This window comes from Eschrichtius robustus, chromosome 10 (genome assembly GCF_028021215.1).
Source record: "Eschrichtius robustus isolate mEscRob2 chromosome 10, mEscRob2.pri, whole genome shotgun sequence".
Lineage (NCBI taxonomy): Eukaryota > Metazoa > Chordata > Mammalia > Artiodactyla > Eschrichtiidae > Eschrichtius > Eschrichtius robustus.
Window position 1 is genome coordinate 47,272,915 of NC_090833.1, and position 16,864 is coordinate 47,289,778.

The window sequence follows — 16,864 nt, forward strand, 5'->3', positions numbered from 1 at the left end:
TGGGAAAGTTGTTTGCAATCCTCTTTCCAACCTAGCACTTGTTGATTAAACTGAGTCTTTAACTTATCAATCATTATAACTTGGCAACAAACATCTGTGTGTCTGTGTGTGTGTGTGTGTGTGTGTGTGTGTGTGTGTGTGTGTGTGTATGAAGGGGTGAAAAAGACTAACAATAGGCTTGGATTTTACAAACACTTGGGCCTTTCTGCACTACTCCCTAGCATGGTTTCCCATTCCTTCATCTTACTATAAACAGCACTTCTCAGCCAAATATGTTTAATTTAAGATTTAAAAAAAGAAATACATGTTATATATTTTTAAATATATTTATAATATATTATACACAATATATAATACAAAGTATATACTTAATATATAGTTTATATATTGTTATAACATATTTTTATAATTATATATACACGTATATATTCATATGTATATGTGTGTATTTTTTTTCTCTTTTCCAAAAGAAATTTTTAAAAGGGCCTGTTTAATGAATCTACTTATTATCGTTTCCTCTTATCTTACGATATGTACAGATATTAGTGCAATTTATATAAATCCTGAAAGAACAAGTATTATCCCTAAGAAAACATTTTATCAATTAGGATATTTCAATGTATGATGACAGACATTAACTAAATTTATTGTGGTAATAATTTCACAATATATACAAATATTGAATCATTATGTTGTACACCTGAAACTAATGTAATGCTGTATGTCAATTATACCTCAATAAAAGAAATAGAATTTTTCAATCAAAAGCATCAGAAATCAACCCAAGTTCAGCAAAAGGAAGTTGTTACATCAGATAGAACACAAAATCTACAGAAAGGCTGGAGAAAAACTCAGAACCAGGTCAGGCTGGGAACCAAGACCACTGGAATTGCTTGACCTTCTTTTCAGGCTACTGCTACTGCTGAAATTAATAAATGCATGCCAATCATTACTGTTATTTTGTACTCAAGTTACTTCTTTCAGTGTTGAGAGTCCTGAGAAAGAGAACTCACTTGGCTTAGCTGTAGCCATATGTTCACACTTCACTTTAGGATTGGGGAAATTATGCATCATCAACCATATGACTTGAGGTGGCGGGGTGGGTGGAGCCCTAAATGAAAGTGAGGACAACTCCTGGAACTGGGTTGAATGCTCCTGAGTGACCACAACAACCTCAGGTAACTTCCATGGTTCATCTCCTTTTGCTGTCCCCACACTGTTCTCTCCATGCATGGACCTTCTTCTAAAATGTCCCCAAATAACATAATGTAGCTCCTTTGCTGAATACACACTCACCGCTTCTCCAAATGAAGATAATTTAAATTCTCACTACCTCCTGCACTTGTTTCCAAGTCTAGGATCTCTTGTTAGGCATCCATTTCTCCTCCAGTTTCAACATGATTCTATTTCAATGTGCAGTAAGTTATGGATTAAACAAGTATATTTAATCACCACCTGTTATGGGTTGAATTATGTCTTCCCAAAATCTACACATTGAAGTCCCAATCCCCAGTATTTCAGAATGTGGTCTTATCTGGAGACAGGGTCTTTACAGAGATAATCAAATTAAAATGAGGTCACTAGCAGGGTGGGGGAGGGAGGGCTAATTCAATATGATTTGCATCCTTATAAAAAGAGGAAATTTGGACTCAGAGACAAGGAGTCCAAATTTATTTTAAGGAATTGGGTCATGTGATTAGGGAAGCTTGGCAAGTTTAAAATCTCATGGGGGAAGGCCTGAAGGCTGGAGACTCAGGAAAAGAGTTACAATTTGAGTCTAAAGGCAGTCTACTGACAAACTAGGAAGAGCTGATGTTATAGATAAAATCTGGAGGAAGTCTGCTGCCAAAATTCTCTCTAGCTTGCGGGAACATCAGCCTTTTATTCTACTCAGGCCTTCAACTGATTAGATGAGGCCCATGCACATTATGGAGAGCAATATACTTTACTCAAAGACTGAAATGTAAATCTCATCCAAAAACACTCTCAAAGAAAGATTCAGAATAATTTTGACCAAATATCTGGGCACCTTGTGGTCTAGCCAGGTCAGTACATAAAATTAACCATCACACATGGTCTTTCTGCTATGTGTACATCCTAGTACTTCTCTGTGTATCCAAACCTCTTCTTTTTATCAGACCAGGCAGATTGGATTGGGACTCACTCTGCCAACCTCATTTTAACTTAATCACTTCTTTAAAGGTCTTATCTCCAAATACAGTCACATTCTGAGGTACTGGGGGTTAGGGACTCAACATATGATTTCGGGGGTGGAAGGAGGGACACCATTCAGCCCATAACACTATGATTACTGCTATACTTTACTAGCACTACAATCCGACTCTGACTACCACTGCACTAGTCCTCCTCCTTGTCCTCTTCCTATTACTAACACTTCCAGAAAGTCCCTTCCAGTTTCAATTTTCCATTTTTCTATAAAATAGATTGTACACAGAAGATACCATGAAGCTCAAGGTTTCCACCAAGATTGCAACAAGTTCAGCCAGAGTTCACGGAACACAGCTTACATAGCTATTGAAGCATATTTCAAGACACAGGAATTTTGATCAAGGAGGAAATGCCAAACTATAAAGAAGTTATAAAGGCCAGGAAGACTGGCAAAACCGAGACCACCCTCCCAGGGGGAGTTTGATTCTGTTAGTGGTTACCAACAGCAAAGTATTCCAGCTCAGGGAGCTGAAACATTCTGGGACTAAAGACTCACCAGCAGTCGTTAGATGTCACAGGGTTCATCACTTGAATGGCTGGTCTCGTTTCCTCAGTAGTAAGAGTCTAAGGAATGTTTACCCTTCATTCCTCTTTCAAACATTAAGTATATAATTGTGTTTACCAATTTTATGGTAATCCCTAGAAAATAATTGAGAAATATTGCCAATTAAGGAAAGTGGTGAATCCACATGGAAGATACTCCAAATACACATATGCATTCATACCTTACAGATATTTTAACAGGCCAGGAAGTAATGAGCTTTCTCTGTTTCATCTTATATTCCATATAAGTGAAACTGTATGCACAAAGACATTGATACCCAGAGATGAACACTGAGACATTCTTAAGTTTGTGTTTCCCGTGGTACCTCATTCAGTGTCTTTTACATCATCTTCGTTCAGGAAATATTTGCTGAGTTTAGTAGAGAGAAGACTCGCCAAATTCTGATGATGCTAGCTTTACTGCTGCTCTATCTCTCGTTCAAAAATACGTGCCATGTGCAGCTACCCTGCTAGTCACTGAACAAACAAGGTCACATCATGGATTAATCCTGAAGTTTGAGAGTCTATAAATAGTTCCAGTCAGCCCAACAGTCATTTATTCAGCCTGTGTTATGTGAAGACGCCATAGAGCTTATCATCCATTAAGGCAGACTGTGTGTACATGAATATCCATAATTCAAGGCAATTTGCTCTATTAATAGAGATATAAATAATGTATTCGGCATGGGGAACATGGCTAGGACAAGGCAGGAAACCAGAACCAGTGCCAGATTGTGGAGCGGTTTGAAGGCTGAGCACCACTCTAATTACCACTGATAAATTCTTCTGTTGCCATTGATAAAGGTTGAAAACATTTGGAGACACAAAGCCTAGATAGCCTTATTGCCCTAATAGGCACAGAATGGAGTAGTAGGATAGTACTGACACCACTTCAGAGAATAACACCATTTTAGTGATAAAAAGCCCAATCTCACCCTCTCCAAAACATTCAGTTATGAACCAAATATACCAATGTCTTTGTATTTTAATCCATATTATTGAAGCAAGCCAGATTTAAAACTCTTTAATGCCATATGCCGTAAGATAAAAATCATTAAAGGGAAAATAGTTACATAATCCCCCCAAGGCCACCATTCGGTAATTACAAGACCAGTTCACCCTTCCTTATTCCCCTCCATCTCTCAGACTGACATAAAAGGAGGAGGGAACAAATCAGGGAAAGAGGTGAAGGTGACTCACAAATAAAGAGCTGTGGGAGAGGGAGGAGGGAAGATAGAGAGTAAAAATCATATAGACTGGGGAGAGAGTTTAGGTAGGGAGTGGATGGAAATGGGGAAGGGATAGTTAGTTGTGAATAAGAAAATGTAAAGAATGGGGAGAAGGGAAAAAAAGGATATGATGATTCTGATTTGGATCCCTGTAATATCCTTTGAGAGGTACAAGAACAGATTTCCTTTTTAATGAGGAGGAAGAGACAAGATTGCCTACTGAACAGTTTTTCTGAAATGCTACACTCTTCAGAGACTGAAACCTTGGGGTCCCCAATTTATTAGGATTGCAATAGAACCTAAAATATTTTGGTTGAAGTGAAATGCAATACATGTACACCAGACACTTCCAAACTAGCAATTAAATTCTGATTTACCCTAGAAAACTATTTTCTTAACCTAGTGACACAATTTCAAAACAATGGATATGAAAATAAAACATTTTAGGGATTCTGAAAACCCTATTAGGACATGGGTTTTTGTTGTTGTTGTTGTCTAACTACCTATTATTTTTCCCAGAAGCAAGCCAACTTGAAGTATCTAGGTCAGAAATGAAAATCTCTCCACACCAACTGAATCGTAAATGCAAGCATTTAATGAAAGCTTCATTTCTTTACAATCTATGGAAGACATTAGCTAGTTAATGTTGATCTTTTAAAGTGCCATGTCTTTTATTTATGATAAAAATATGTATATGCATGTGTGTATTCATGCCACATAAGGGGTATACACTGATACATTTATCAAATTAATTTAAGCATGTAATAACCACAATGCCACAAAAAAGCCAGGCTTATAATTTGTTTATTGTTAATATCTGACATCAAAAGTTCCTGGAGTCTCAAAGCTGTAACCTTAATAATTAAAAAACAAAGAAACAATTTATCGCTCAGTGCTCCAGAGTATCTAAACCTTCCACAAAGCGGGCTAAATGATTAAGCATAGGTTATAATACTTAAAGGTACTGAATATTTGCATTCAGACCCTAGATAGCTCTAAAACAAGCAACTGGGTGGGTGGGAGAATCACGCAACCTGAAGCAGATAAATACACATCCAGAGCCCCTGATGTCCACAAGATGAGTGTGGAAATAGGAATCTAAAGTAGAGGGAGAATGACTCTTAAAGAAATACCTGTGTTATAAACTGCTTATCATCATGGCTTGTAACAAGCCATCATTTAATGGCCATTAACATGACAACCAGCTAGCAATTACTCAGAAAGTGAATACTTTTCAAATTTATGTGAACAATAATGTATGGATATGTATATAAGACAGATGTTAAGAGACTTCCCTGGTGGTCCAGTGGCTAAGACTCTGCGCTCCCAGTGCAGAGGGCCCAGGTTTGATCCCTGGTCGGGGAACTAGATCCCACATGCATGCTGCAACTAAGAGTTCGCATGCCGCAACTAAAGATCCCGCATGCTGCAACTAAAGATTCCACACTCAGCAATGAAGATCCCGCATGCTGCAACTAAGAGCCGGCTTAAATAAATAAAAATTTTTTTTTTTTAAAAAAGATAGATATTAAGACTGTCGTGGGAAGCCCCTTGCAGTCCTGCTTAAAGGAAGGACTTCATCCTTGAATTGAACAAAAGCTGAAGGTAGTTCTAAACATAAGTTCTCCTATTCTCTGAGAGTAATGAAATGGGGCACAGCTCTCCTTTTGATAAAGACCCATGGAAGGGAATAAGGCTGAGCAGCAGTCCTTACCTCAGCTCCTAATCTCGAGTCCATTTCAGTCCCAAGCCATGTCCCAAGAAAAGAGAAGGTAGGGGTGGAATGAGGAGAAAGAAAATGGCTCCAGAATCAATCTAGGGCAGAGGTTAATCCTGCTAACCCACTGATATGTTGTCTGGCCAGCACTGTGTTTTCAAATGGAGAAAATTTACATTTAAAATAAATCCAGATTTCTAGCATTTCGGAAAAATTAGAAATCTCTGAGTTGCTATGCTCACTTCAGCCAGAGTTGAGTAGTTCTTGTTACCTTTAGATAGGGCAGGTGTTCTCTGGTTTACCACACTCCTCACCTCTCTCTATTGTGTTCCACCTAATCCACTTTATTCATGTGTGCTACTTGCCCAACCCTATAGGCATGAGGGTTTACCACTCTGGGATTAATGTACCTTCTAAAAGCTCCAGGCAAAACTGTCAAGAAGTTCACGCATTTACAAAAGATTCTATAATTTCCAGAGTTTTCCTGAGTTTCCAGTCTGCTCCAGGGTGAGCTGCCAAGACATGGAATCTTGCCTATTTATAGTTGGTTCTCTCATAATCCATACAGTACCTCAGTAAATGTTGCTTGTTACAAGCTAAGTGTAGAATGGACCAGAATAACCCTCAAAGAGCTCTGAACATCTTTAGTTTACTCAAATCCAAACCTTTGGATCCTCGGTTGGCCTTAAACCTAAATAGTCCTGGACTGTTAGGGGATAACTGGTTGTGCTGACATGGAAGTCACAAATCAGACACCCTGCATGGGGGCAAGTTGATGTACAGTGGAAAAAGAACTTGACTAGTGCAAAGGAGGAAAAACTTCCCTCGACTATCCTAGGTTCTGTGGTTGGCCTAAGAATTAAACTGACATAAGACAGATTAACAAGAGAAAAACATGCAAATTCAGTTTAGTATTTTTATGTGCACATGGGAGGGAGTCATCAAAAGGAAAATGAAGACTCAAAGAAGCCATAAGCCTGAAAGCTTATGTATCTTTTTAAACAAAGAACAATAAATTGTGGGGATGTGGCAAGACAAATGGTCTTAGGCCACAGATAGTAAATTGTGGAACGGTGACTAGGAAATATATGGGGAAACTAATGGGAGATAAGGGTTATTTTAGTAGGTTTCTTTGTACAGAACCATTTCACTGTTGAATCCCAGTCTCTGGTGATAAGAATGTTCTTCTCAGTACAAGGAGGGCACCTTTTACATAGGACATTGTATGACCTGCTTTTCGGTACAAAGGGGGACGTCAGAGAGCCCTTCCTGCAAGTGCTGTTTCTCAAGCGCCTTCAGCTCAAAATAAATGCCAAAGTGGCGTATTTTGGGGTGGCATGTTCTGAACCCCTTCACTAGGCATTAGAAGTCCCAGATGTATTGATTCTATAAATAAACGATTATTTATTAGGACTTCCCTGGCAGTCCAGTGGTTAAGACTCTGCATTTCCACTGCAGGGGGTGCGCGTTTGATACCTGGTTGGGCAACTAAAATCCCACACACCTTGTGGTGCAGCCAAAAAAACAAAAAAACAAAAAAAACCAAATAAATGCTTACTTATTGTTTACTATGCACTAAGTACTGAGGATACAAACATGAATACAAGATCCTTTAAAGAGTTCAGCCCAGGGAGGATTCAAAAAAATAGATAGTTTCAGTGAAAGCAATATGAACTTGAGCCTGTCATTTAACCTTTCTAAACTCTGTTTTTCACCAGCAAAAAGGGGTTGACACGTCTGTTTCTTGGGGGCTTATTTCTTGCTACAGTGAGAAACAGCTGAAGTAATAAGACTGCACACTTTGCAAGCCATGAAACACAGGCAGCAAGATGACAGAATTGGATTCTTCCTGCCTTTGTTTCTTAGGACAGCAATATAATAGATTGCAGTCAAAAAAGTAAGCATGAGACACACCGCACTCCAAACAGAGTTTTACAAAGAAATGGCCCCGAAGAACCTGCTGCATGCCAATCAGACTCCGCAAGTAGATGGAAGACACAAAGAAGAAGCTGAGCATGGTTCAAAATACATTTCCTATAGTTGGGAGTAACAGAAGACTCTTGCCTGACTCACGCTAGAGGCATCTAAGGCAGAGTGTGGATGGTCCTGGGGAAATCTAGATGGTAAGAGAGGGCTTAACTAACTTAATTGTTTTGGTGGGGGATCGAAGAGGGAGCTGCCATGTTGGTACTGCATTACCCACTCTGAGCTTCCCTAAGCAAGAGATACGGGATGTTTCCTGTTGACCGAAGTGAGTTATTCAGGACAGAGTGACCTCTGTTAGTCTTGGGTCCTACAGAGTTGGGCCACATAGACGTATGAGGTGACCTTAGTAGAAGCTGGATGCACACCAATGATATCTGAGGACTGAGCAAGGAGTTGCTTGTTAACAGCTGTTAACAGATGCATCCATGAAGGTAAAATGACCTACAGGCGAGAGAAACCCAGCAAGTGAAGAGTCCATGAGACTGCAACACAGGAGCAAGAGTCCATTTTTGTTCCAAGTCCCTGCCTTCCAGGATTTCCAACAGAGGCTGGCATTAACCATCTGCCAAGTCAAAGAGCCAAAGCCAGATAGCCAAGAGTCAACAGTCTTATCCTTTTATCTCTCCCCTCTCCCATGCTACATTTGACTCTAGGAAGGAGGCAAGCAGGGAACAGGAAAAAGGAAGAGGAGACAAACTTGCTTCCTCTCCTACCGTAGGCTTCAGGCCAAAACAGGAGAGATTTCAGATTTCAGGAAAGAGAGATTTGATGTTATATTTGCAGTTTTAACTTTACATGGCCCCGGACATTGTCAAGACTGAATTAAAGTTGTGTTTATGACTTAAACACATAGGACAGTTGTTTACCTTACAAACAGAAAAGACATGGGAGTACCCTAGATCTGCACTTAGGGTCAGATGATTATCCTCCGCTAAGAAAGAATAAAGGGAAAGTAGGGAACATAAACAACGATGCATTTGATCAAAATGCACATGTCATTCACCATATGTATGTACTATATAAACAGGAATAATTCTGAGAAACAGCAGTGTTTTTTCCTCTTCTTGAAAAGCAGCTTTTAACAATGAACTACTGCCAAAATTGCCAAAATTGGCTATTTTATGTCCTTATTCTTAAGACAAAATGTGGTTAAAGCCTATTGACAGAATAATAATGGCTATAGGTCATGGTACAGATCTGAATTTGGAGCTCAACTGAAGAGCCTTGACAAAAATTGTATTAGGGGACTGTGAACCTCCCCAAGTAATGTTGATTTGAGTTGCCCCCATCCCTTGAAATTTAGGCTTTCTTCAAATTTTGGAAACATGAGCAGTCGTATCATGCCTCATGCCTCAGTGCTCAAGTTTCTGTGATCTGTCAGTCAAGTGGAATCCTTAGAAGCACCAACTGGCCCCACTTGGCAATGAAATTGAGTGTAGATAGAGTAATTATGCTATGCACCTGTGCCTCTATGCCACCCTAATAAAACTTCCAAAATAGTGTCCCCATCTTCCCCATCATCCTACTCAAGAAATTTAAATTTCTTATAAAGGAAATTAAAAAGAAAAGCTCTGTGATTCAAATAAGGATTATACTCAAGATTCTGCATTTGGAATATTCCTTTAAAAATTCAACTCTGCCCATTAAGTCATCCTGTGATTAACACATGGTTTAAATTGAAATCTGTCAAAGAAATTAGGTTTACTCCTTTACTTTAGCCTTGAAAAAAATATACCTCCAGGGAGTCTTAGATAAAAGTTGTGTATACAAAGCAGGCACTTTCTTTTTTTTTAGTTGAGAATTATAAGGGTGGAAAAGGGAGAGAAAATGTCCTCCTGCTCTCCAAAGATACTCTTCTAGACTTACAACCCTGATTCCTTCTCTCAGGTCCCTCCTTCCCACTCCTACATCTCCAAATTTTATCTAGAACAGTTTCAAGATTGATGAAACACCTTTCCTAGTTTCTGCTGTGTCGTCTTAAAGCTGCAATGCTTATCTTTTAGAGAGTTACTGCTGCCTCCTTCGCCCCAACCAATTGTCACTGACAGCTATGTTTTAAAATCTTTAGTGTCATAAAGATCACTGCTAATTAAACTCAACCAGAGTATTCGCTCAGTGTCTGGTGTCTGTCCTTCACTGTGCATTTTCCAAAGATCTTCTTATCCCAAAGTTAACTATGCCAAAAGACAGCAGATTGTCTGAACCTCAGGGGGGATTTTTCCCGATTGCCTTTTTGCTATTATTCTTAGAGGATTATCCTCGATCATTAGTTGAAAAAACTATCTTGAAAAGAAGATGGAATTTACAATAGAAGTTTTAAATTTTGAGAAGGTTCATATTTAATTAACATTATTCAATGGTATTAAAGCAAATATCTACACAGAAATATATCTTATCGCATTTCACCATAGAGGCAGACCAACAGGCTTAGAAGAAATTGGGACTATAAAGAGAAACACATACTTCATCAATCCATTTGAGCAGCTCCTCATATAATATTATATACTTAAAAGAAATATAAGGCATGGGCCATGCTCTCAGAGATCATACAGTCTAGCTGAATGGGTCTGAATCTTTTGAATTTCATAGAGCAATAACTTGGAGAATAAAACATGGAAGGGACAGACACGATAGAGACATCAACTTTTTCTTCTGCCTAGCTAAACAATAAAAATGACTAACATTTACAGAGTGCACACTGTGTGCCAGACATGGATATGAGGGCTTTATTTATTTCACTTAGAATTTACAGCAACTGTTCTGACATTTTATAAATATATAAAACATTAATTATATATATTTTATTATTGATATATATAACTATATGTAGCATTGTGTGTGTGTGTGTGTGTGTGTGTTGTGTGTGTGTGTGTGTGTGTGTGTGTATACTGTTATCATCCCCATTTTTCAGGAAACTGAAGTCCGTAAAAGTCAATGATCTCAGCCTCATCGGGATTTGAATACAACCAGTCTGGCTCCCAGAACCCTTAACCACCATACTTTCTCGTATCAGTTAATTTCATTGTTTCATGAAAGAGCTTTACCTTAATGCTAAGAGAGTAAACAAGTCAACTAACTACAAAATAAAGATCTGTTAGATACAATGTATTTAGCTTTAGGACAAAAGCTACATTGCCCTTATTTTTGTCATTTTGTATGGCTCTATAAAGACTGGCATTTCGGAGCCAAGGAACAACGTTAAAGAGACAAAACCTATACATAGAAAGTGTAATTAAAATATGAGCCGATTTGTGATTCAGGTGAGCAATAAAATCACTAAAGAAGTGGAGCCCATAGTGGGTTGAAAGACTGAATGGTAAAAAGGTGTGGGGAGATAATTCCAGACAGGTAGAGGATATAGGCAGAAGCCCAGGAAAGGAAATAACGCAGGAGTATGAACAGTGAAAATACCAGTTTGGCTCAATCAGAAATTTGACCCAGGATAAATGGCACAAACTGTAGGCCCATGAACTCTACCAGACTTACAATTATGTTTGTTTGGCTTGCATAGTATTTTTTTAAGTAATCTATTTTTTAATATAACATACTTTCAGAAAAATGCACAAATTATATATGTGCAGCTCAATGAATTTTCACAAATTTTGAACACACTCATGTAACTCCTCACATATCAAGAAACAGAACACCTACCAGCACCCTATAAATCTCTCTCATGCCCCTTTTCCAGACACTACCCCCCAAAAGTAATTACTATCCTGACTTCTATCACCACAGATTGGGTTTTGTCTGTTTTTGAACCTTATATAAATAGAATCATACGGTGCATATAATTTTGTCTCTAAATTTTTGTGTGTTAGTGAGATTCACCCATGTTTTCTCATGCAGCAATCATACATTCCTGCTCACTGATGTACAGTATTTCATTTATAAATACACTACATTTATTTATATACTCTATTGTAGATGGACAGTTGTGTTGGGGGTATTATAAATGAAGTTTCTTCAAACATTTTGGTACATCACTTTTGGTTCACATGTGTGTACATTTCTGATGGAAATGGAATTGCTGGATCATAGTGTAGGTATACGGGCCTACACTATGGACACTATCAGCTTTAATGGACACTACCAAGCAGCTTTCCAAGGTGGTGGCTCCTGTTTATACTCCCACCAACTGTATCTCACTGTAGTTCTAATGTGCATCTCTGTAATGATTATTGAGATGGCAACTTTCTTCAGATGTTTACTCACCATTTAGACATCTTCTTTTATAAACTTAAAGTCTTTAACCTATTTTTCGATTGGGTTGTACCTCTTTCATATTGCTATGTAGATATTCTATATTCTGCATATCAGTCATTTGTGAAATATGTACTTTACATAGCAACCCTTCTCATGCTCTTATTGGTGTCTTTTAACAAACAGAAGTTGTTACTTTTTTTTTTTTTAGATTTATTTTTTTTGATGTGGACCATTCTTAAAGTCTTTATTGAATGTGTTACAATATTGCTTCTGTTTTATGTTTTGGTATTTTGGCTGCGAGGCATGTGGGATCTTAGCTCTCTGACCAGGGATCAAACCTGCACCCCCTAAATTGGAAGTTAAAGTCTTAACCACTGGACCTCGAGGGAAGCCCCAGAAGTTTTTACTTCTAACTTATGGCTAGTATCGTTGCATCCTTTTAAACAAATCTTTGCTTCCCCAAGATCATGAAGATATTCTTCTATGTTCTCTTCCTTATTATTGTTTTACTTTTCATATTACATACACAATCCATTTGGAAGTGATTTTTATATATTGTGTAAGGTAGAGATCAAGATTTATTTTTTTCGGGGAGACCTTCAAGATGGCGGAGGAGTGAGATGTGGAGATCGCCTTCCTCCCCACAAATACATCAGAAATACATCTACATGTGGAACAACTCCTACAGAACACCTACTGAACGCTGGCAGAAGACCTTAGACTTCCCAAAAGGCAAGAAACTCCCCACATACCTGGGTAGGGCAAAAGAAAAAAGAAAAAGCAGAGACAAAAGAATAGGGACACGACCTGCACCAGTGGGAGGGAGTTGTGAAGGAGGAAAGGTTTCCACACACTAGGAAGCCCCTTCGTGGGCGGAGACTGCGGGTAGTGGAGGGGGGAAGCTTCGGAGCCACGGAGGAGAGCGCAGCAACAGGGGTGCAGAGGGCAAAGTGGAGAGATTCCCGCACAGAGGATCGGTACCGACCAGCACTCACCAGCCCGAGAGGCTTGTCTGCTCACCCGCCGGGGCGGACAGGGGCTGGGAGCTGAGGCTCGGGCTTCGGAGGTCAGACCCCAGGGAGAGGACTGGGGTTGGCTGCGTGAACACAGCCTGAAGGGGGCTAGTGCGCCACAGCTAGCTGGGAAGGAGTCCGGGAAAAAGTCTGGACCTGCCTAAGAGGCAAGAGACCATTGTTTCAGGGTGCGCGAGGAGAAGGGATTCAGAGCACCGCCTAAAGGAGCTCCAGAGACGGGTGCAAGCCACGTCTATCAGCATCAGCATGGACACCAGAGACAGGCATGAGACACTAAGGCTGCTGCTGCCGCCACCAAGAAGCCTGTGTGCGAGCACACGTCACTCTCCACACCTCCCCTCCCGGGAGCCTGTGCAGCCCGACACTGCCAGGGTCCCGTGATCCAGGGACAACTTCCCCAGGAGAATGCACGGCGCGCCTCACACTGGTGCAACGTCACGCTGCCCTCTGCTGCCACAGGCTCACCTCGCATTCTGTACCCCTCCCTCCCCTCGGCCTCAGTGAGCCAGAGCCCCCGAAGCAGCTGCTCCTTTAACTCCGTCCTGTCTGAGCGAAGAACAGACGCCCTTAGGCGACCTACAGGCAGAGGCCGGCCCAAATCCAAAGCTGAACCCCGGGAGGGGTGCAAACAAAGAAGAGAAAGGGAAATCTCTCCCAGCAGCCTCAGGAGCAGCGGATTAAATCTCCAAAATCAACTTGATGTACCCTGCATCTCTGGAATACCTGAATAGAAAATGAATCATCCCAAAATTGAAGCAGTGGACTTTGGGAACAACGATATGTATATATTTTTCCTTTCTCTCTTTTTGTGAGTGAGTATGTGTATGTTTCTTTGTGTGATTTTGTCTGTATACCTTTGCTTTTACAATTTGTCCTAGGGTTCTGTCTGTCCGGTTTTATTGTTTTATTTTTTTCTCAGTATAGTTTTCAGCGCTTGTTACCATTGGTGGATTTGTTTTCTGATTTGGCTGCTCTCTTCTTTCTTTCTTTTTTTTTTTTTTTTAATAATTAATTTTATTTTATTTATTTTTTTCTTTCTTTCTTTTTTTCTCCCTTTTCTTCTGAGCCATGTAGCTGACACAGCCTTCGTGCTCTGGCCAGGTGTCAGGCCTGTGCCTCTGAGGTGGGAGAGCCGAGTTCAGGACATTGGTCCACCAGCAACCTCCCGGCTCCACGTAATATTAAATGGCGAAAGCTCTCCTAGAGAGCTCCATCTCAACACTAAGACCCAGCTCCACTCAACGACCAGCAAGCTACAGTCCTGGACACCCCATGCCAAACAACTAGCAAGACAGGAACACAACCCCACCCATTAGCAGACAGGCTGCCTAAAATCATAATAAGGTCACAGACACCCCAAAACACACCACCGGACACAGTCCTGCCCACCAGAAAGACAAGATCCAGTCTCATCCACGAGAAAACCAGCACCAGTCCCCTCTACCAGGAAGCCTACACAACCCACTGAACCAACCTTAGCCACTGGGGGCAGACAACAAAAACAACGGGAACTACAAACCTGCAGCCTGCGAAAAGGAGACCCCAAACACAGTAAGTTAAGCAAAATGAGAAGACAGAGAAACACACAACAGATGAATGAGCAAGGTAAAAACCCACCAGACCAAACAAATGAAGAGGAAATAGGCCGTCTACCTGAAAAAGAATTCAGAATAATGATAGTAAAGATATCCAAAATCTTGGAAATAGAATGGAGAAACTATAAGAAAAGTTTAACAAGGACCTAGAAGAACTAAAGAGCAAACAAACAATGATGAACAACACAATAAATGAAATTAAAAATTCTCTAGAAGGAATAAATAGCAGAATAACTGAGGCAGAAGAACGGATAAGTGACCTGGGAGATAAAATAGTGGAAATAACTACTGCAGAGCAGAATAACGAAAAAAGAATGAAAAGAATTGAGGATAGTCTCAGAGACCTCTGGGAAAACACTAAACGCACCAATATTCAAATTATAGGGGTCCCAGAAGAAGAAGAGAAAAAGAAAGGGACTGAGAAAATATTTGAAGAGATTATAGTTGAAAACTTCTCTAATATGGGAAAGGAAATAGTTAATCAAGTCCAGGAAATGCAGAGAGTCCCATACAGGATAAATCTAAGGAGAAACACGCCAAGACACATATTAATCAAACTGTCAAAAATTAAATACAAAGAAAAAATATTAAAAGGAGCAAGGGAAAAGCAACAAATAACACACAAGGGAATCCCCATAAGGTTAACAGCTGATCTTTCAGCAGAAACTCTGTAAGCCAGAAGGGAGGGGCAGCACATATTTAAAGGGATGAAAGGGAAAAACCAACAACCAAGATTACTCTACCCAGCAAGGATCTCATTCAGATTTGATGGAGAAATTAAAAGCTTTACAGACAAGCAAAAGCTAAGAGAATTCAGCACCACCAAACCAGCTTTACAACAAATGCAAAAGGAACTTCTCTAGGCAGAAAACACAAGAGAAGGAAAAGACCTACAATAACAAACCCAAAACAATTAAGAAAATGGTAACAGGAACATACATATCAATAATTACCTTAAATATAAATGGATTAAATGCTCCAACCAAAAGACACAGACTGGCTGAATGGATACAAAAACAAGACCTGTATACATGCTGTCTACAAGAGACCCACTTCAGACCTAGGGACACATACAGACTGAAAGTGAGGAGATGGAAAAAGATATTCCATGCAAATGGAAATCAAAAGAAAGCTGGAGTAGCAATTCTCATATCAGACAAAATAGATTTAAAATAAAGACTATTACAAGAGGCAAAGAAGGACACTACATAATGATCAAGGGATCAAACCAAGAAGAAGATATAAGAATTGTAAAAATTTATGCACCCAACATAGGAGCACCTCAGTACATAAGGCAAATGCTAACAGCCATAAAAGGGGAAATCGACAGTAACACAATCATAGTAGGGGACTGTAACACCCCACATTCACCAATGTCCAAATCATCCAAAATGAAAATAAATAAGGAAACATAAGGTTTAAATGACACATTAAACAAGATGGATTTAATTGATATTTATAGGACATTCCATCCAAAAACAACAGAATACACTTTCTTCTCAAGTGCTCATGGAACATTCTCTAGGATAGATCATATGTTGGGTCACGAAGCAAGCCTCGGTAAATTTAAGAAAACTGAAATCATATCAAGTATCTTTTCCGACCACAATGCTGTAAGACTAGATATCAATTACAGGAAAAAAACTGTAAAAAACACAAATACATGGAGGCTAAACAGTATACTACTAAATAACCAAGAGATCACTGAAGAAATCAAAGAGGAAATCAAAAAATACCTAGAAAAAAATGACAATGAAAACATGACAACCCAAAACCTATGGGATGCAGCAAAAGCAGTTCTAAGAGGGAAGTTTATAGCAATACAATCCTACCTCAAGAAACAAGAAACATCTCAAATAAACAACGTAACCTTACACCTAAAGCAATTAGAGAAACAAGAACAAAAGAAAACCCAAAGTTAGCAGAAGGAAAGTAATCATGAAGATCAGATCAGAAATAAATGAAAAAGAAATGAAGGAAATGACAGCAAAGATTAATAAAACCAGAAGTTGGTTCTTTGAGAAGATAAACAAAATTGATAAACCATTAGCCAGACTCATCAAGAAAAAAAGGGAGAAGACTCAAATCAACAGAATTAGAAATGAAAAAGGAGAAGTAACAACTGACACTGCAGAAATACAAAGGATGATGAGAATTACTGCAACCAACTATATGCCTTAAAATGGACAACCTGGAAGAAATGAGCAAATTCTTAGAAAAGCAGAACCTTCCGAGACTGAACCAGGAAGAAAACTAGAAAATAAAAAGAGACCAATCAGAAGCACTGAAATTGAGACTGTGATTAAAAATCTTCCAACAAACAAAAGC

The 16,864-nt window shown here is 39.3% G+C and overlaps 1 protein-coding gene across 4 annotated transcripts in view; it reads right to left on the bottom strand.

Moving 5' to 3' along the window:
* TMC1 (transmembrane channel like 1) overlaps positions 1-16,864 on the bottom strand; it is a 374,801-nt gene that overhangs the window by 250,868 nt on the left and 107,069 nt on the right. For 3 of the 4 annotated variants that reach the window (XM_068553355.1, XM_068553356.1, XM_068553354.1), the window contains exon 3: positions 2,726-2,868. The exons of the other annotated variant lie outside the window; for it this stretch is intronic. The gene's annotated coding sequence lies outside the window, so the exon portion shown is untranslated. The remainder of the gene's footprint in view (positions 1-2,725; positions 2,869-16,864) is intronic. 4 annotated transcript variants of the gene reach the window in all.